At 39.7% G+C, this 20416-nt stretch overlaps 1 long non-coding RNA gene across 1 annotated transcript in view; it reads left to right on the forward strand.

Moving 5' to 3' along the window:
- The first annotated feature begins 1276 nt into the window (after nt 1-1276).
- The window catches only part of LOC120621622 (uncharacterized), a 346009-nt gene continuing 326869 nt past the window's right edge, over nt 1277-20416 (forward strand). The window contains exon 1 of the long non-coding RNA XR_005658219.1: nt 1277-1377. This is a non-coding gene — a long non-coding RNA (uncharacterized LOC120621622). The remainder of the gene's footprint in view (nt 1378-20416) is intronic.

Raw genomic sequence — 20416 nt, forward strand, 5'->3', positions numbered from 1 at the left:
GGCCTAGACGTTGAGAATGACAGTGGATCTTACTTAAGTTGGGCAGGGCATTCTTAATGAATCTTCTTGAGCCATGCTCCAGTGAAAGGGACCCACTGGGCCACTTACTGAAATTGAACCTTGAAATTTTCAGGGCAATATGGCACGATGGGTAGGAGCCCCTCAGGAGCCACATTCCCATTGCACATTTCACTCACCACTGCGGCTCCTCCTACGCGGAGGACATTGATAGACGGGATTGAGATTCAGCTTCATTAAACTTAGTCCTGTCTTCAGCATGCATTTCATATCACTTAATAGGGCTCGCTCACTCCAGGCTTTGAGGCCTGATTCCTTGTGAGCTACTATACACGTTGTCATGGTGATGATGGCGGTGGGCGCTACACTTTTTTCCTGCTTTTATCCTCGCTTGGAATAAGAAAAGCAAATTCTGCCTCCCTCGTGGCTTCTTATAGCCTCTCTTCCAAGGCTTGGGCATGTCTCAGAGCATAACAGGACTGTGGATATGCTGAAGGAAGACAGCAGGGTTGGCGTTTGAGGGTATGACAGGACAATGGCAGAGTGGTAGAGTATGGGACTGTGATTCCGCCAGCTCGGTATCTTTTTTGGCTTTACACCCATTCATTCCTCAGCCTCACCTGTCTACCCCCAAACTCTGACCAAGGAAGTCCCCAGGGGCCTAGGCTCTTTGGATTTATGGAGACAATGACTCTCTGTCCTCTGAGTCTTCAACAAAGCTTGGTGCTTTGATGTCTGTCAGCTTCGGTTGTGGTTGGGGGGATGGTGGGGGAGAAGTGCCGCTTTAACCTCTTTAGCCCATTTTTCCTGCCTGGCTGATCCCCAGAGCAGCAAAGAAAAATTCCAGCTTTGAAGACGGGCCCTGGTCAGTTGAATCTCGCAAACAGGTGCTTCTGGCCATCAAAGTCTTGAAGCAGTTAAACTTGCTTTCACCTTTGTTGCAGTTCCCTTAAAAGAAAATAGAGAGATCTTCGAAAGGTGGAAGGGGTGGCAGGCCAGAAACGTAAAGTGTGTGCAATCACTCAGATACAAGTGGCACCAGTAAAAATTGCCTTCATATATCAGCTTATGGTTTACACACTCTGGCAGAAAGGACACTAAAAGGTCAGCGGGAAAAAAATTTATATGTCAGGCCTGGAGCTGTGACTCCAAAGGTGGTGAGAAGACATGATCTGAGAAGGGTTCTAGAGGGACCGACTGAGGGCTTGATGTGGCAGGCTTCTTTTTTTTCACTCTTTATTTTGTTTTATTTTTAAGGAAGTTGCTTGCAAACGTCAGCAGAGACTCTAAGGTATAGACTTGGAGTAACCTTTCGCTCCGACCCTGGGTGACAAGACGGATAGTTCCATTCATCTATGGGTGAGCAGCGGAGGCTCTCTGCATTTTTTTTCCTTTTTGCTTGGATTCAGGATATATTTGTTTGCAGAGGGGGATGTCACGCTTGTGAACGCGCTGCTCAGTCATGTGCTGGGGGTGAAATCAAAGGAGGGGAGAAGAGAAGAGACTGGAGAAAGGGAAGAGGGTGGAGGGAGGGTGGGGAAGGGACAAGCCATATTCTGGGGGCTTTGAGTGATGCCAGCTCAGATCCAGAAACAAATCTTCAACCAAATGCTAATGGAGCATGTGCCTTCCAACCAGAAGGATCAGCAAATATGCTGTAAATTAATAATGCACCCTTTTAGTAGCAATTGCCTTATGAAAAAGTCCGGGGGAGTATTACTTATCTGCTCCCTCTTCCATTCCACCTTCCATAAGAGAAGGAACTAGAACATTGTAGGTCTCTTGGAGTTTTGTTTAAGAGTGACCCTCCCCGCCTTACTTTATTAACCATGTAACATTTTAGGTTGTTTTTTCCCCTCTGTCTCCTCCAGCAAGTCTCTATTGATCACTGTTTACAATTATAATCCCTTTCAAATTTATCATCCATGACTAACACCATGTGTATTGATTAGTGCTGACGGATGTCCCTCTACAGTGTAGAACTACCGTGATCCAGGCCAGTGAAATATGGGGAGATGAAGAGAGATAGAAATATACATTTTCCTCTTCTCCTCGATTTTCTTTTGGTAGATTTCTGCTCCCCGTTTTGTGCATAGCTTAGATGAGTTCTTTCCTGCCTGTGCTGAGGGATTGCTTTGTATATTTTAAAGATAATTTCTTTACTCCCACTGAAGCCTTTTGGGAGGAAGAGAAAGTAACCGTATTGCTCCTGGGTGGCAACTGGGGGTCCTGAAAGAGATCAGATTTATGAAGGACATCCACATATCTTAACTTAAAGCCTCAAGTATCAAAGATGTAAAGGCTAGATTTTTAGGGACAAATTAGGTGTCACTTGTGATTAAGGATAAGCTGTCCGAAAGCTGGACTGTAAATGGAGTCATTTGTCAATAGTGCAGTTTTTTTGGTCCCTTTTTGCTTACTCTCTGTAGTGTAGTTTGCCTGTTATGGGTCAAAGGCAAGTGATGGCCTGGTTGTAAAACTGTGTACTATCTGTCTTGCCCAAGCCATGCGTCCAGGGCTTCCTGTGTTGGAACATCTCGTACATGCATATAAGGTACCCACTCCACCCACCTGCCAGGCTGGCACTGAGTTGTGGAGAGGTCTAGCCCTTACCTGTGACCAGTCTGCTCGTGGGCAAATCAGCATGTAATTTCTGAGCTCAGTTGCCTCCTCTGTGTGATGGAAATAGTAATACTTTCCTTGCCCACCAAACAAGGAGGCTGGGTGGCAGTGTGCTTGAAAAACAGCCGTGAGAGTGCTTGAAAAAATCAGAAAAGACCACATTAAATCAAGATAGTAAAATTGTTACTCTGTAAGCTTCTCCTCACTCTCTCTGTCTCTGGGACTTGATGTCTCTCATACTCCTAGAAGGTTTTGTTACTCTGCAAGGTTGGTTGGTTGGTTTCTTTTTTCCTATTCCAGGGATCCTTACCGAAAGATCCAAGGACTAGATTCAAGAATAGAACAAAGAAGTCTGGAATTCGGAGGGAATTTAGAGGTCTCCTAGCTTAACCTTTTTCTTGTGAGGAAGCATGACCCTTTGGAATAACTTGTTCACTGTCTCACTGTGTGTGAGAGATAAGTCCAGAAAAAGAACTCAGTTTTTGGACTCTTAGGCAAATATCTTTTCCTCCTTTCCTTCCCCTTCTTACCTTCTCTCCATCCCTCTCTCCTCCTCCTCCTCCTCCTCCTCCTTCTCCACCACCTCCTTCGTCTCCTTGTTCATTCTCATTCTCTCTCTCTCCTCCCATCGCTCCCCTCTCTATTTCTTTCTCTCTTCCTCCCTCCAAACCCCTCAGCAGCATTCCAGGTCTAGGTGTAGAGACACAGACCCTTTTGCTCTCGAAGCCCATTTTCCCTTAGAAGACGGAACCATTTTCTAGGAAACTCAAGGATTTTTTTTTTTACTACAGAAAATTCATATTTAAAAAAAAATTTCAAAGAGACAAAAGGGAGGAATATTCAGCTCCTAAGGGAGGGCACACTATCCACGGAGCGTGCCGTTCTGTCATGCTATAGCGCTTTTGAGTAGCTATTTAGAGGACTCATATGTAAATGATATTTTCTCCTCCCTTATCGCCTCACTACCTACTTTTGACAATAATTTGATGGGTTGTTTTTTGCCTCTTAACTTGTCTATTTTCTGAGTTTTCATGGTCTGTTTGTAATAGTGGTTTTGGTTCTTTGCACTACTTTAAATTAAGTTTCTTATATGGATCTTATTATACCTGAATCCTGCTCTGTTATTTGATGACATAGTTGTAAATCCTCAATAAAAAGATCTTTAATAATCAGTTGGCATTTATTTAATATACCAACCACTTTATTAAATCTAACTCCTTAGATTTAATAGGACAGTTTATTGTATTTTCATATCAGAATAGTGATGCTATAGTTATGCTTGAGAAGGCACTTTCATTATAAACTTCTGTTTTTAGGCACTTATAATTTTCTCAAGTAGCACATTTATTTCAATGTGCAACCATTTTCTGTTCTCTTCTCCCTCCCTCTTCCATCTGTATTATTTTTATCATTTTTTTAAAGTTTAATAAGAAATGTATCTCAAACTTTAGGCAGAGAAGCTGTGCCATTGGCTGAGAATAGCTAAGCAAAGCTGCCAGGCCCTTGAAATCCAGATTCTTGTTTGGTGCCTTGGGTTACCTTGATGTAAATGTAGCTGAAGAATGCTGCTGGCCCCAAGATTATGCTCCTATAACATGGGAATGCTCGCCCAGATCCTTTCAAGAGCATTTTTTACCTTTGAGTTTTTAAAACATTCTCCACCTTTTGCTAGTGGTAGGATGCTGAGGAATTTATCAGGCAGGGAACAGACCAAAATGGACTAGAATGGAGACAGACTTCCCAACTCCTCACTCGATGCTTTCCATTTCCAGCCTACTTATAGTAGAATGTGGGCTGTGCTCCACTGGTTAATACGAACTCATCCTTCAGATCTCAGCACCAGCATCACTTCCTCGAAGATGCTGGTTGTAACCATATAGACTGAGTGTGGTTCTTTTTTCATTTCAATTTATCATGGACAGTGATGCACTTGAGTGGGTTCATACTCTCTTATGAGAGCTGGTTGTGTATATCTCTTCTCTGTCACATATTCAGTGACAGTAGCCTGATAGCCTGAAATCAGTCACAGTAGGAGTTTTACGCTAAAGAAATGGGCAAATGCTACAAATCGGTGTTCACCCTGCCCCCCAGTGTTTTTAAACATTCACCTACATACCACTTATGTAATGACTTGTGAAATGTACGGTGTCAGCTAAATTGTAAACTCCATGAGAACAGGGACTTTGTCTATTTTGGTCTGTGTAGTATTCCTGTCATAGTATCTGGTATGTAGTAAGTTTATAACGAGGTTTGGGAATAGGCAGTCTTGTTTAAGTAAAAAGGACCATGCAAAGGATCTTAATCTCACAAGATCAAGGTTCTCCATGATTTACCTCTAAGAGTAATTTATCCTGAGCAGAATCTAGTTTCTGAAGAAAAGGAAGATTCTTAGGTATTCATTTGGTCCCATTGGTACAGTGATTCATTAGAAAACCCTTGAAACTGTTTAGCCAGGTGCAGCAAAGGTAATTCTGTTTAGGCAAGGGAAGAGGCTGGATGATGTTCTCTGCTTCTTTGGAATTTATTTCATTAAAAAAATTCTCTCATGTTTTGTTAGTAGCTGCTTCCATGGGTTTTATGTTCCTGATTCTGGGAGAATGAGGCGTTTTGCTTCTACCTTCTACTAATGGTAGGATGCTGAGGAATTTATGCTCTTATCTAGGCATTCACTATCCTTTCAGGAACTTGCGTTATTTAGTGAAATGCGGACTGCACATGAAGTCAGAGAGATTGGGTTCAAATTTGGACTGTGCCTTAGAAATTAATTCTGTATCAGTATCATCGTGCCTAAAGTATGATACATTATAAAATTATTATATTACATGAAGTTAAACAATATGTAAAGTTGTGGACAAAGTAAAGATTATTATTAATTTTAAACATTTTCATCTTTCCTCCTAGACTTAGATTTTGACTTTGTTGTGGTGGTTGAAGAATAGATGACAGAGGGATTAGAAATACATAAGGATGGCACAAATTGCTTGGATGGGGTGAGGGAAACAATATTACTCATTAACTAGAAACATTTCCTGTCAAGAGTTTTGCTTTATGTCATGGAGGACTGAGTATTCTGGACAACCATCCCATTGAGAAAAGCTGGAAAACAATGTGAAAAACATGCGTCAAAAGGAATAGTAGAGTTAATAAGACTGTGCAAACTAATAGGACCAAGATCTAATAGGACCAAGGGAGAGTAATGAAACCGAGATAGGTAAGCCCAGTGTTTAGAGCAGTGTTCCTCTGGAATTCTGGAAGAGGTTACTGGGAGACTGAGAAGCTGCGCACAACTCTTGACAGTCTCACAAAGTCGGAGTTCAGGAGTTGTAAAGGAGTGAGAACCCTGGAAAAACAGTGGGCTTTCAGTTGGAGTAAGAGCAAACTGATTTTACATTTATTTGTGGAGACTTACACCAAGCTTCAAATTGCCTCAGTCTCCTATTAGAACAAGCTGACCTGAGATGCTAGTACTTTTAGCCATCTTTCAAAAGCAAACATATACTGGTAATCCTGAAATTACTACCATAATTTTTATATACAATGTTCTGCATTGAAGCAAAAATAACCAAGCATATCAAAATATATGATAATGTTTTAAAAATTAAGAGAAACAATGTATAGTATATTGCTGGATGCTATTATATATATTGTATATAAATTATGTATATAACCCAGATATACACACATCAGACATGAATTTTCAAATAACCATAATATGTTGATATGTTCAAGGAAAGATTGAGAATTTGGGGTATAAACCAACCAAACAAACAAACACATAAAAACAAATAAACAAACAGATATTCCAGAACTTGGAATGGAATGGAAATAAGAACTCTATAGATCAACATTGACATGAATAGGCACAGCTATTTTCATGATGAATAGATACAGCTGAAGAAAGAATAAGTAAATTGTATTATAAGTCAAAAATATTCAAAATAAAACTTTGGATGTAAAAGAAGCAAATGGGAAAAAGAGAAAAAAGAGCAAGAGATAAAGAGAAAAGGTCTAATGTGTAATTATAAGTCCAGCAGGATAGGAGAGAGGGGATTGAGTAAAAGCAGTATTCTGAGAGTTTCCCACCACTGACAAAAATATCATGTATTAAAGAAGCACTCTGAGCCTGAAGTAGAATAAAAACAGTAAAACTGCATGCAATATTGAATTGCTAAAAACAAAAGAAAATGAGAAAATCTTAAGAGTAGCTAGAGAGAAAAGAGCAATAAGATTAACTATGAACTTTTCAGAAAGATGGCAGAAGCCAGCAATTGATGAATGGCATATTAAAAGCACTGAAAAAAAGTGGTGATTTAGAATTCTATACACAGTGAGAATATCCTTAAAAAATGAAGGCAAAATAGAAATGTATTCAGATAAGCAAAAACCTGAGAGGATGTATCACTGGCAGATCTATTATTGAAGGAAAGTATAAAGGGTATTCTCCAGTGACTTCAGATTGAAGATTGAGAAAGTGGCAGAAATGGTGAATATATATGTGGATACATATAAATAAATATTAATAATAAAATGATAATGTCACATGGGAAGAATAAATATATAAAATTAAAATACACTTAACAGTGGCATTTAACCTGGGAGAGAATTAATGGAATTAAAGTTTTGGGGCATTTGAATTGCCAAGAGACAAGTGAATGTCTGAATTTACATTAGACTTTGATAGGTCAAGAATGTATTTTTATCTCTAGGTAGTTGCTAAATAAAATACATACACTTACACTAAAAGAATGCATAACAACATAATAGAAGGAGCATGGGATAAATAAACATACTTAGTCAATCCTAAAGAGGGCAAGAAATGATAGAAAAAGAATATATAAAAACAGAATGGTGGTAGCTTCCTAAGTAGGAAGATGACAGATCTAAACTCAAATATATCAGTAATTGCACTAAATGTATGCAGACCAAATGTATCAATTTAAAAAATTTAAGTTGTCAGAGTAAATAAAAATGAACCAAATAATATGCTGCTATATGGATACAGAAAGTTTGAAAATAAAAGGATAAGAAAATACCTACTGAAGGAAAGCTGATATAGCTATATTAATATTAAAGAAGACAGAAAATATTACTCGAGATAAAAATGAATATATCATAATGACAAAAGGACCATTTCACTGGAAGATATTACAGGTCCAACTGTATAGTCACGTAGGAGATAGCCCCCAAATATATAAAATAATCCTCCAAAAAATATATAAAATAATCCAAAGGAGATCCAGAGGAGAAATAGAGAAATTCATAATCCCACTTGGAAAATTTAACATACCTCTCTTAGTACCTGATAGAACATATAGACAAAAAATTAGTAAAGATATTTTTTATTATTTTGAAATACGTATGAAATGTACCATTTTAATAATTTTTACATGTATGATTCAGTAACTTTAATTACATTCACGTTGTTGCGCAATTATTGCTACCATCCATCTCCAGCAACTTATTTTTAAAATCACGGAGAACATATACCAAAATTGACCATATAGTGGCCCATAAAGCAAGTCTCTACAAATTCTCAAAGGATCGAAATACATAATTTATTCTCTGAGTAGAGTGAAATTAAGCTAGAAATCCATAACATAACTAGATAACTTGAAGATCCCCAAATGCTTGAAAATTAAGTAATATACTTCTTAATAACTATTGTGTTAACAATCACAATGAAAATTTGAAAAATATTTTTAACTGAATGATAAGCAAAATATATATCAAAACTTGTGACACAGCTAAAGTTTTGATTAGAGACATATACAACAACAAATGCATGTAGAAAAAGAAAAAAAGGCTGAAAATCAGTACTCTGAATATTCTTATCAAGAAGTTAGAGAAAACCAGCAAATTAAGCCAAAAAAAGGAGATGAAAGGAGACAATAAAGATAAGACCAAAACATTAGTAAAATACAATGCAAATATACAATAGAAAAATTTAATAAAGCCAAAAATTAGTTCTCTGACAGATTGGAAACTGATAAACCACAAGTCAGACTGATTAAGAAAAAGAACAGGGAAGGCAGAAATTACCAACATCAGGAGTGAACAAAGAATTTAAAACAGATAACTGAAGATATTAAAAGAGTTAATTGGAAAAAAGAGGAAATTGGAGAAAATTTTATGCCTGAACTTCTGAGATTTCAATGAGGTGGGCAAATTCTAAGGAAAATACAATTTATTAGAATTACAAGAAATATATCAGTTAAGGAAATTTCATTTATAATTAAAAGCTTTCTACAAAGAAATTTTCAGGCCCACATGACCTCATAAATGACACGAATCCTTTTAAAGTTTTGAAATTTGTTTTGTAGCCCAGAATATGATATATCTGGGTAACTGTCCTCTTGGCATTCTTTCTTAGACTGGACTCATGTTGTATCAGTGTTAACAAGACTTTTGAATTTGGGAGCATAAATTGTTCTTTTCACTCTCAACGGTGTATGAAAACCTGAATGATGGGCCTCTGCTCCCTTTTAAGCCCTTAAACGAATTCCTTGACTGTCTTTACGTTTTTTCCTTATTCTTACTTCCCATTCTTATATCTGTTTTTTTCCTCTCCTTTCTCAAACTTCCTTCCCTCCCTCCCTTCCTCTCTTTCTCCTTGTCTAACACTGTGTTCTTTTCCTTACACCCCAGACATCTGTTGAGTTCTTACTATGGTGCAGATCAGAGATCAGCAAACTTTTTCTGTGAAAGGCCAGGTAGTAAATATTTTCGGCTTTGCGAGCCATTTGGTCTCTTCACAACTACTCAACTCTGAATTGTAGTGTGAAAGCAGCCATAGACAATACATAAACAAATGGGTATGTCTGTGTTCCAATAAAATTTATGGACACTGAAATTTGGGTTTCATGTCATTTTCACAGGTCACAAAACATTATTCTTCTTTTGATTCTTTTCAACCATTTAAAACTGTAAACAACATTCTCAAGTCATGGGCCTTACAGACGGGCAGTGGGCCCCATAGTCCATAATTTACTAACCCCGGGTGTGGACAGTTAGAGAAAATAGAGTGTCTAAATGCTAGCCCTGCCTTCCTGCCTCTTTGCCGCTATGGCACAAGTCTGTGACAATCTGAAGTACATAACTGATATACAATAGGGTATGCGCAGGTTAGAAGTCAGTGGCAGGAGTAAATGATGAGAAAGGGAAGACTGCTCCTATAGGAGGTGGCATTTTTACCGCCCCTTGAAGGGTGGGTGGGTTTCAAATGTCTGCAATTAGTCTGCCCTGATGAACGACTCCCAATTTTCATTTCATTTCTTAAAACTTGAGCCATAGCACCTCTTTCCCGACTTCGAAAGACATTGAACATTCTCAGCAGGCGTGGATTCAGCTACAACCCAGATTCTTCTCTCTCAAGTGCTCCCCCTTACCTGAGATTTGGAACTCTTGAAGGATGGTGTGAGTGAGCTGTGCTCTTGGGGTGTGCACTCAGGAAGGAGAAATCTAGCTGAGTTCTGCTCTCACTAAACTTGGCTTAGGCAGGCAGTTCTTAGAGCCAGGGATCCATGAGTAGAAAGAGTTAAGTCTCTGCTTCAAGCTTCTTGTGTAGAACCAGTCTAAGAAATCCATTTAGGTGGCTGCATCTGGACCTGCCACACGGTCCTTTACATTCCATCGTGGCCCAGGTAGAGAACCAGCTTCAGTTTTCCAGTTCCTCTCCCTCCCTCTTTCCCTTCTTTTCCTTCAAGACTTAGCAAAAGGCGGGGATACTGAAATATGAATTGATTGTGCAAAACAAACTAAAGTTTGCCTGGGGCAATATACAGATTTTTCATTTATTTTCCTTAACATCTTCCAGTCCTTGAGTGTGCATAGAAAGGTTAGGAGCCCTAATTTGTCACAGTGATCATAAAGAGATACCGTGGCTTTTGTCTTTGAAATTCTAATGATTAGATGGCTTTGTTATTTAGAGCTTGGGCCTGAGGGCTGGGGAAGCCCTGAGAAGGACCCTGCCTTATGCTGGCATTTTTTTTTATGAGAGAGCAGGTCTTCACTTCAGCTCCCAGCATTGTCATGTAGTAAAAAGAACACTGAACTTGAACCTTAAGAAATGGATTAAGATTTCAGCTTGCCTACTTGCTAGGTTTATTACTTTGGGAAAATTACTTAACCTCCTAGAAAGTCAGTTACATTTACCTATTCTTTAAAATAGAGATAATTAATAAATTTTAATTCATAGAGTTGTTGAAAAGGCACTGTGAGATAACAGATATAAAAGTTCCTTGCAAAGTATGAAATTGGAGAACCTTTCTAGAACGGTCTCCAGATCACCCAAGATCTTACTTACCAACCTCCCACCTTCTTATTTTTCCCAGTGGACCTTTCCGTAGTCCATAAAGGTCTCCTTTCCCCAGGTTCCACGTGACTGTTGGACTGTGGCCTATGACATGGTTCACGACATCTTACCCCAAAATATGGTGCCTTGACATATTGAATATTTTAAGCTCAAGGAATTTGAGAAATTGTCCCTGAAGGAAGGGCTTTCTGACCTCCGCCGTCTCCCCCGAAGCAGGTCCAAAGACCGTCACTTGGGAGGAGGCTTCCCTAAACCCAGAGGGAAGGAGTATCTTCTGTCTGGAGACAGAGGGATGGTGAGAAGAATCCAAATGAACAGGCCTTGCTGTTGCCCTTAGTTTACCACCCTTAGCTCATGCTCTTTTGTCCTATCACATTTTTCTACAACTTTCCACTCTTCATCAGACCTGGTTTAAAAAGGCTCAGGCTCAACTGCTTCCTCTGGTCTTCATTTAGTCATGAAGGCTCCTGTGTCACATGAAACTTCTATTAAATTAGTATGCTTTTCTCCTTTATTCTGTTTTTGTCAGTTTTATTTTTAGGCCCGACCAGGGACCCTAAGAAGGTTGAGGAAAAGTTTTTCCTTCCTTATACCTGCAAATTCTTGTATTCCTTCCCTTCTAGGTGTTGCTGGTTCATTCTGAAACCCGCTCCTGCTCTCCTGTGGCTGTGGAACTCTGGCTTTGCTTTCTGGACTGTCTTCCTCCAAGGAATGTCTTACAACTGCAGCCTCTAGACAGAAAAGGATTGCTCTGAGTTTTACCTTTTGGAATGTAATCTTACAGTCTCTTTTGTTGTTATGTAAGCATTTCTTGGGTGACTTTGTGTATTTATGTGCAGAGATTGTAAATGCTTTGAAATTTATGCCACTCAGTGCCTAGGCAGTTCTGGGCCCACAGTTAATGATTGATAAATAGCAGTTTAATCAAAAGTAGGTTAGGCCCCTTAGGTTACTTGAATTTGAGGTTTTTCCCAGGTCTCTGGAGGTCTCATAGTTTCCGTGGAGGCTCTGAATTTGTTCTATATGAGGATTGTCTGCCAGAGTTGTTAGTAGAGCCTTACATGTTTAAGTTGCTGTTCAATTCTTTCTGTAATCACGGGGACAACATGCCCAGTGCCCAAGGGAAATGAGGCCTGAGTTAAGTAAGGCTTCTAGAGGGATCCCCTGTCCCCCTCATGTGCTGATCAGAGATGACCATCTTCAGATATTTTAATAGGCACTGTTATCCTTCAGAGTCCATCAGATGAGGTGCTGCTGATGAATAATTTTGGATGTTGAATTAGATGGATCTTTTCTCTAGGCCAATTTGAGGCTGGTTTACTTATCTTGGCTACTGAAATAACATTAAAACTCACATAGCTACCAGGGGGAGAAGAAGTAGATATACAAAGTTTTGATCATCTTCTTTTTGAGAAAATTATGATTTGGGGCTGTTCTTCCTGGATTAGGGTGTCTTAAGGTCAGCTCCCTTCGAGACCGGTCCCTGTGCCGCCGAGGCATCAAATCTGAGAGCAGCAGAGAACATTGGTCTCCCCTCCAGGAGAAGCTAAGCACATCCAGTAATTCAACAGTACTTTTAGAAAGTGACTCACCGCCGCTGTCACATTCACGATTGCCTTTGTTATTATGACTCCGAAGTCTGTTTTATCCACTGGTGGTTCCTGACCCTGGCTCTGCATCAGGATCACTTGGGGGAGCTTTTGCAGAAACAGGGATGCCAGAGCCTGTACCCCAGAGATTCTGACTTAATTAGTCTGGGATGGTTTAGGCACTGATTGTGCATTTGTGAAAGCTTCTCCAGGGGTCAGCAAACATTTTTCTGTTAAGGATGGAATACTAAATATTTTAGGTATTGTAGGCCGTATGATTCTGTCATAATTACTCAATTCTGTCATTGTGGTGCCGGAGCAGCCATTCGTAAGTGTGGCCGTGTTCCGGTAAAACTTTATTTACCCAAACAAGCAATGACTAGATTTGGCCTGTGGGCTGCAGTTTGCTGTCTCCTGCTCTAGATTATCACCTTTATGTGCTTATGAAGTTCAATTCTGGGTCTCTGGCATAGTGTGACCTGGGATGTAATAGACACTTCGCAAATGCTAGCTAAATTAAATTGAATTCATTGATTTTTTTGCACTCATGCAGTAATACCCGAAAAGGAGACAGAGTGGCTGGCCTTGGGAACAAGTTAAAGCATTTTAGGTAAAAAATGTTTATGGCTTAATAATTTGGGACAGTTTATTTCAAATCCTGTTTAACTTTGTTAAGCTTTGTTGAACTTTGTAGTGAAACTTTTCAAAATAGATTAAGTCGTGTGAGTGTAAATATGTGTCAGAGAGACAGAGACAAAGAGACACACACACAGAGAAATGAGATTTTCTATAGTTTTCATTTGCTTGTGCCTTAAAAAATATATAGCAACCAAGAGAACTCCCATAATTAGTCAATCGGTCAGTTTTGAAAACTTTGTTAAGTCATTTGACTGAATTGTCAGACCAATGCCATGGTAACTCCATGCAAACAAAATAGCGGAAATATGTATTGGCGCTTTAAGGTTTGCTTTGATGGGCGTGAAAAGCATGTGGTAGCAAATAAATGCCTCAGGACAGTTGGCGAGCCACTGTGCAGGAAGTGGAGGTTCACAGCAACTGCATCATGGCCTCAGATCTGACCAACTGACCACAGGGATAAGAACCCAGAGATGATAGTTTAAAAAACAAAACAGAAGACATGGGAAATCCCTACAAAGAAGCCACTCTTGCATATAGATGTGTAGAAAACTAGGCCAGACATCCATTTTCTCAAATGCCTCATCTTATTTTAACCCCCAAACTACTTACCTGTTGCAATACAGAGATGTCTTTTACATGAACTGGCTCTTCTCTCATGACAGGATATCGGGATTCCTAAATTCTGGTGTCCTGAATGTGGAAACGACACTGTATGTGAATGGTTGTGTGACACTAGCATCCTGGGCCTCAACTAGTCTTTGGAAGGAGTAGGTAATACCTGGGGACAGCTAGCTAAGACTGCCTTTCTAAAGTCTTCAAAACATTTCCTTTAAAACCCTTCCTTGATTTTGGTTGGAGACTTGGCACACTTGATGATCTGTGGGCTCACACGGTCTCCTGAAAGTCTCCTGCTATTGGGCCCTGGTATGGACACAACCCAGAGAGGAGGAGGGCACTGCAGGAAAGTCATGTTTGTGAGCAGTTGATCACTCTGTGCATTATGTGATCGCAGTCATCTGTTATTAGTGAAAAGCTTCTGAGAACAAAGGAAGCCTATCTATGGCAAAGCAGTAGGGAGAGAATTTTAAAGTTTTGATGGAAAACTAAAATTGCTCAGGAAAATCTAAACCATTTTCCGTTCTCCACATGTGACTTTTGAATTGAATTTCTTCCAAGCAATAAGCTAGTGTTTACCCAGGACAGAACGTGGAGGGGTCTGAGTTTTTAAGCTCCCAACATTTCTTTTGTATGATTGTTAATGCGAGTCCCTTGGGAAGCATGCTTTTCCGTGCGTGTGTCCTGTATTGTCTTTTCCTTTCCCTCCTCCTCCCACTCCTTCTCCTTACTGCAGAGGTAGCAATCCTCCTGCTATTAGCAAGATGTCTATTATAGTGTCATTAAAAAAGCCATAGTCAGTGCGAGGAATGACTCATGTCATGGAGGACTTAATAATTCACTGTAATAAAAGTATAAAGTTTTATGATAAACCACTCTCAGGGGAGTTAAATATAATCCTTAGCAGGTCACACACTGACTACAAAGCTTACATTTGTAATGGTAATTTGAATTTACTACATTGCCTTTAGTTTTTAAGCGTTTGTGTGTCATTAGACCTTATAAATTGATTTATATGTTTCAACTCCAGTATAATTCTGCATAAAGGTACAATAAATTTTATGGATTGGAGATATGGCATCTAAAACATTTTAATAAAATTATTGTTCTAAATTCACTTAAATGGCATCGATGAAAAGCAGTGGCAAAGATGCCAACATTTCACAATTTTCATGAATTAGACAAGGTGGGCGTGGCATCCACAGGTGGGGTGTTGCTGAGTGTAATTCCGCACATCCCCTTCCTTGCTATGTCAGCAAATAGGGATCTCTGGAGTTGTTCTTGAAAGGGTTACCACTGCCATGTGGCCTTCTGTGTGGGAACACCGAAGTTCTAGGTAATACACTGATAATGAATTTGCAGGAGAGAGGAGCCAACTGCATCCTTCAGAAGAACCTTTCTGTTATTTGTGGAACTAAATGGAATTCTCTCTTTCCAAGGAAATGAAAGGAAGCTTGTCCAAGCCAGCAGCTTTCCCACTAGGCATTGAGAGCAGAGCACCCCATTCTTTAATTTATTTTCTCTTCTAGTTTCTGAAGGGAAGACATTAAAAATAAAACCAAAAAGAAAAAAATAAGAGAAAAGCCTACTTGGAGAGTGAAATGTGAGGGGGCTGCTGGCCTGTTCTTGCGGTGTGTTCTGCTGCCCTGGCCCCTGGCCCCCCAGGCCTTTGGTCTTACCGGCTGCACTTTTGAGGAATGCGTCTCAGCCACATTCTCCCTTTCCCTTTATTATCAGAAAAATAAAGGTCAAATAAACTGGATTATAAAAAATGAAAACCAAAACCCACAAAAACAAAACCGTTGTTTATTTCACGGGCTTGAGTCCAAATGGCACAAATGCAAGCTCTTGAAAGCAGAGGAGGGAACCGCCTCTCCCCATTCCCCTCCCCCGCCCTCCTCCAAATCCTCCTATTAACATTTCACTTTTTCTCACTGGTATTTTCTCAACCAGCCAGCTAGGAATGAGTTGTGATTAATTATATTTTCCTTCTGACTTTGCAGATTCGAGGGCGACTGCTCACTGGCTCCTGTCCTGTGAGAACTTTGTTTACATTTGGCAACGTGCTTTTAAGTCACTGAAAGCAGCACTGAATTTGGCTAAAAATACTTGATAAACTATACCGTCTGTTTTAGGGCTTTAAATAATCACCCAGCTATTTTTTTTTTTTTCTTTTTGAATGCAGCTTCCCCTAAAGCTGGTATAATTTCAGTGCAGATCTTCAAAACCCCTTTTGTCTAATCCTGTGTATAGGCTTTCCCATAACGAAACTTTAAAAGGTCTGGGCCCTGTCTGGTAGGCAGTTCTCATCATATTCACCACAGCACTTGGACATTAGAAAAGCTTTGCTCCCTCATCCAAGGCAGGTTGTGTGTGTGTGTGTGTGTGTGCGTGCGTGCTCGCGCGCGTGCACATTAGAAAAGCACCTAGGCACACCTCCAAGGGCCCTCAGGACTCATTGGGTGTGTCACTGTTAAATGACCCAGCCAGCTGGACAGGTTGAGGTACAATTTACTGGAAATATATTAAAAATGTCTTGGGAAATGATTCTTAAAATGTTCCCACTGCTGGTGCGATGCAGATTAGAACCCCAGTGCGCAACTGAGAAAAATTAAATTGTAACAAGAAACCCCTGATGGTACAATCATGGCTTGTGGGGAAGAGGGTTGAATTCTGGAACTAAGGAGAGAAAATTCAGCCTTTGGTGACTTTCTACCTAGACCCAAGCCAGATATGCTCAGGACAGGTTGGGATACCTCCCTCTGACAACTGACATCTGTGCGTTTTCTAGGTAGTTGAGGTGTCAAACCTGAATTTTCCTCTCTCTTCACATCCCAAGGGAACCAGAGTTAGAAACTTGTGCAGCCTTATGCATAGACAGATTCGACGTCCACTTGTATGATGTGATTTATGCAGAGGAATAAAGTTTCCAGGTGCATTCAACTTGATCTTTCCCTCAAAACAAGGACTCCCCAGGAATCCCTATTTAAAGTGCAAATGGCCCAGAGAAAGTGAATAGACATATATCAGTTGTTAACACCGTGGTAAGAATTGGGGTCATCAGAATTTAGCATGCCGAGCTATCAGGACCTAAGGGTGCGACACAGGACAGAGGGATTTTGATGAGTAGGAAGAATTTCTTTGGAGTTGCTTAAGGCTGGCAAGCCAGACTGGGCACTGCACAGGGGGCCCGGGTTCATCATGAAGGGTTGAGAAGACTTGGGGTGAGGAGAGCACAAAGAATTGGGAAGGAGACTACGGGGATAAGATGAAGGAGGGCATCAACATGAATATGACCATCTGTGGACTTTGCCGCAGAATTGCCCTTCAGGTGACACGAACTATTCTGTAATTCTCGTCACTTAGAGTTTTGTCCTGAGTTTTTCATCTAGCGCTTTTGGAATTGTTTTGGTCCATTGGCAGATGATTTCGAGCTTATTAAACTCTTAAGTTAAAAAGGTTTATTAAACGTATATGACAAATATGAAAATGTGCACTTTTACTTATGCCCTTTGATTATTTTCATGATCTGTCTGGCACACAGTGGATGATTAATAAATGTTTTTTTTTTCAGATGAATTGAATGTGTGGAATAGGTATTAATATTGTTCCCATTTTATGGATGAGGAAGTTTAGCCTTGGAGGTGTTAAGTGAACTGCCCAAGATCGGGCAGCTAATCAGTGTAGAAGCCTCTTTCCACTCTTACTGCTCCATTTTCATAAGGCTCAGAGTCCCCCCTTCTAATACTCTACCTTGTCTTGCCCTCTTCAGGTAGCTCCAAAATAGTGTTTTTTGCTTTCTAGTTCTGACTCATAATGCCAGCTCTCCAACATGAGAATAGTATTGGGCAAGGCTCTGTGTGCTCCATCCTATTAAACCAGGTCTATATAGAGGAACTGAATGTGATCTACAGAGAAGTTCTTGACCTTTAAATTACAACTTGCTGAGTCTGCTGGACTTCAGGGTCCCCAGCCACCCAACCAGATAGAGTTTTCCAAGCAACTTGAGGCCTTGAACAATATTTTAATTGGAAGTAACACAAATGTCTAAAACTAGGATTGGTGGCCCATTTTCTTCCATTGTGTGTGATGAGGCATGTTTATTGGAAGCACTGCTCGAATCAAGAGTTGGGTCCCCAAAGAGCCAAAGTCAAACACTTATATGACCCAAAGGTAGTCAGCCCATTTAAAGTGAGAAGAACTGATGGAGAAAATGCCCTCGATATTCTTGAGGGGCAGGTTAAAGCCCCATCCAGAGTGCTGGATGGTAAAGTCAAGTTCAGAGCTGCATGATCGAGGAGGAGCTGTAGGGCTTTTCTCGAGATGCTCCTGAGTACTTGCATTATAGGCTACTGTGGATGGTGTTTGGAGCATAAGGTGGCTTAAAGATAGAGTAGAGATAGCTATGCCATATGCAGGTTGCCCACCTTGACCACAAAAATTTGTTTCTGTCATTTTATTCTATTCATTGCCCTCCTGACCCCCATGTAATTGGGGCCATCTTTGTTCTTTCTCAAGATATGAGAGATACTATTTCTAGACTTCAGAGTAATCTGGTGGCTGTTTGAATGGGATTCTCTACATCACGCTCTCCTTTTTTATGGCCTCAGTTTGATCCCGGAGCATTCAAGATAGTTCTCTAGCACCCTAGCTGAGACACAAGATGATGATATTTCTTAGCATTACTCTTTTTTGGAATACACCGTAGCTTAGTTATTCCATGCTATTCCTCTTGAAGTATCATGTTATATTTTTTCTTTTCTTTTCTTTTTTTTTTCCTCTTTTGGGTATATATGTGCATAGGTGTGTCTGTAATGTGTAACAACTAAACATGTGAGGAGGAAGAAAAGTGTGTGACCCTCTAGGACTGCACTGTCCTCCAGTTAAAGCTATTAGCCACTAACATGTGCCATTAACCAACTGATTCTTAGATTGAAGGCTGAAGGAGCTAATTGCAGGTACAAAAATTGCACCTAGATAAAAAGAGGTTGGTCTGGAAATTTAATCTTTAAACTTCTTCTTTAGGGTGACTAGTATGTATGTATTTTAGGTTGACTCATCCCCCTGGTTTACGTTTGTCATAATTACTAATTATATCCAGTGGAATCCCCTATTTATGCCATAGATAACTTCTGTCAAATCACATTTCATTCAAGTTCTGGCACAAAGATTGGTTGCAGGCTCTTTCTTTCTGTATAGGGAATTTTTTAAAAAAATCCTAGAATCCTGAAATAATTTATTAGAAAATATGAATGGTGTGTTTGTATGTGTGTGTTGAATATGACATTAAGAAGGGAGTTTATATTTATTGATAGCCTACCTGTAACAGGCACTTCCATCCATTATCTTATTTATCTTCTCAATAACTCAGTGAGTTTGGTAGATTATATCTATTTAATATGCGATATTAATATGGTTCTTCAAAGTGAAGTAACCTGCCCAGGGTCACAGACCTCGTCTTCGGTGTATTTGATGCCAAATGTTGGCTCTTTGTGTTACTCAGCACAACCTTTGGCTTGACAAAATTCCGTGAGTTAGATGAACTCCATTCTAAACATCTCTGTATAGATATGAAATGCTAGAGTTCAAAGCAGTTCTCTTTACACTGTCTCTGGAAGTTAAAGCTAGTGGTAGTAAGACTAAACAGATCAGCTCAGACTGCACATGTTAAACAGTCCATCTAGATTTCACCTTCAGGCTTTTTCACAATGGCACACGGTGATGCTGATGAAGTATCTTTGGTATATTCTCCTCTGTGCTTCTCTTCCATTTCTCATGACCATTTATCTGGCAGTTGTACCTCATCCCAACTTCTTGGTATGCTGGGATTCTTCCCTTCTCCGAGGACATCCCCATCCAGCTCTGCCTTCCTTAGGTAGTATTCCATGATCTGGACCTTCCCTTCCCATTCTTAGACAGCCATGTCCAACAAAAACATTTAGCTCCAGTGTTCTTGCCCCTCAGACTATGCTCTGTATTTTCTAGCTAAGTAAAAAAATAATTTCACAGAATATAGAGATTGTCAGACACATATGGATTAATAAATTATGGTGTATCTTCAAATATCTTTTTATCAGTTTCCTCTTTGGAAAAATGAAGGGATGGGATGGAAGAAGCCCTGAGACCCCATCTTTTTTTTTCCCCTTTTTAAAAATTTTATTTTTCAATTAATTGGTATTCAATCTTATTTTATTATTTTCAGGTGTATAGCATAGTAGTTAGATATTTACATAATTATGAATTGATCTCCTTGATTAGTACCCACCTGGCACTATATGTAGTTATTACAATATTATTAACTGTATTCCCTGTGCTGTACTTCACATCCCTGTGACTATTTTGTAACTACAGAATAGTACTTCTTAATCCCTTCACCTTTATCGCCCAGCTCCTAACCCGCCTCCCATCTGTCAACCACCAGTTTGTTCTCTGTATATCTATGAGTCCGTTTCCATTTTGTTTGTTCATTTATTTTGTTCTTTAGATTCTACATGTAAATGAGATTATGTGGTATTCGTCCTTCTCTGTCTAACTTATTTCACTTAGCATAATACCTTCTGGGTCTATCCATGTTGTCACAAATGGTAAGCTTTTATTTTTTTATGGCCAGGTAACATTCTAT

The sequence above is a fragment of the Pteropus medius genome, unplaced genomic scaffold (assembly GCF_902729225.1).
Source record: "Pteropus medius unplaced genomic scaffold, Ma_sr-lr_union100, whole genome shotgun sequence".
NCBI lineage: Eukaryota > Metazoa > Chordata > Mammalia > Chiroptera > Pteropodidae > Pteropus > Pteropus medius.